Source organism: Saccostrea echinata, unplaced genomic scaffold (genome assembly GCF_033153115.1).
Source record: "Saccostrea echinata isolate AGI-Se365-2 ecotype Australia unplaced genomic scaffold, CSIRO_AGI_Sech_v1 ptg000002l, whole genome shotgun sequence".
Taxonomy (NCBI): Eukaryota; Metazoa; Mollusca; class Bivalvia; order Ostreida; family Ostreidae; genus Saccostrea; species Saccostrea echinata.
The window spans coordinates 29,160,174-29,161,879 of NW_026889751.1; the positions used below are offsets into that span (position 1 = coordinate 29,160,174).

At 34.2% G+C, this 1,706-nt stretch overlaps 1 pseudogene; it reads left to right on the plus strand.

Moving 5' to 3' along the window:
* Positions 1-217: 217 nt before the first annotated feature.
* LOC133202465 (uncharacterized) lies at positions 218-1,253 on the plus strand (annotated as a pseudogene).
* The last annotated feature ends 453 nt before the right edge of the window (positions 1,254-1,706 follow it).

Below are 1,706 nucleotides of genomic sequence, written 5' to 3' on the forward strand. Positions count from 1 at the left end.
GCAGACCTCGACATATTCTGCAAGTGCAAGTGCACCGCCGCCACGGGCGACGAAACAAAGTAAAAAATCTAAAAATCAGTCCGAGTCTGTTCAAGAATTTAATGTTGACGAACTTAAAAGTCAACTGGGCATAGGCAAAATCTTGCAATCCCTTTCTTCGCTGACAGATACTGTAAAACAGTTGGGTCTTTCTAATTCTACGGCGCGTAATACGTGCAATGAAAATATTGGCATGCGGTCCACCGAATCTACGGTGCACACTTCGGGTAATAATTCTCCCGGTAATTTTACACAATCTATGCCTAACAGACCGCTGAGAAACTTGGTTAACATACCTGATTATGATTCTTGTCAAACTTTTGATGAAACCCCTGATGACTTTGACTTTGATTTTTCTTATTTGAATGATCAAGTTTCTCTTTCTAATGAAGGTGTTGATACTCAAGAAACATTTAAGGGCATCTTAAATGATGAATCAATTCAGATTACAATTGATAACAGTACTAGCAGTAATGACTGGGATATCCCACAGTTAAATGCAAATGAGAAAACTGGTCCAAAAGTAAATGAAGCACTGGGAAAAGCTGTTAATGCAGCGATCTCTATTAAAACTAGCAAAGAAAGTATGGTAGAATTGGAGAAAAAATATGACAGACCAGATAATTGTAATCTATTGAAAGTACCCCGAGTCAATAAGGAAATTTGGGATGCAATGAATAAGCAAGCCCATTCAGACGATCTCACTTTACAAGTGATTCAAAAATCTTTAGCCACGGGTATAATACCTTTAGTACAGATGGCTGATATGTTTGTCAATAAAAAAAAAACTTGACCCCCAAACTTGTAAAAAGATGTTGGCAGATTCTATAAGTATGCTTGGCAATGCTTTTTACAACCTCTCAATGAAAAGAAGAAATGAAATTAAAAATGTTTTAAATTTTCGATATCGAAAAATTGCTTCCTCTGAGATTCCAGTAACAGATTTTTTGTTTGGAGGCAATTTTGTCTCTAAACTTAAAGAAATGGGAGACATTACCAAGCAACCAATTGGAATGAAATCAAGTTCTGATACAAAATTCAAAAATGTTATTCAAACAAAAAACTACATGTCAACCCAGGGGTATCAACCTCTCACAAACCAGTACAGAGGCAGAAACCGTCAGTACATGTATGCATATCCTTCCCAGAGAGGCAGAGGTCAAAGGGGTCAGTACAAAGGCATAATGAAGAAACCATACAGTTACAGCAAGTAAAGGTGAGAAAGCTTAATAAACCTTACCGGCAAAAATTTACAAAAGATAAATGGATTTTAACCATAATTGATCCAGGATATGAAATTGAATTTTTTCAGCAACCTTTTCAAAAAATCATTCCAAAGCAAATTCAGTTTAATGCAGTAGAATCTGAATTGGTATCACAAGAAGTAAAACAATTGATTGATAAAGGTGCAATTGAAGAAGTAGAAGATGCTTTTATTTCAAATATTTTTCTTGTACCGAAAAAAGATGGTAATCTAAGGCCAATCATAAATCTAAAACAATTAGGGATGTCAATTTTGTGAATAATTCATATTCGAATATTCAATGAAAGTATTCGAATATATTCGAATATTCGATAAAATAAATAAAATCTGGTATATTTTGAATGCATCATCCTACTCTCATGAAAGGTTTAGTGTAGGTATTCTTATATTTTAAAATAAAATT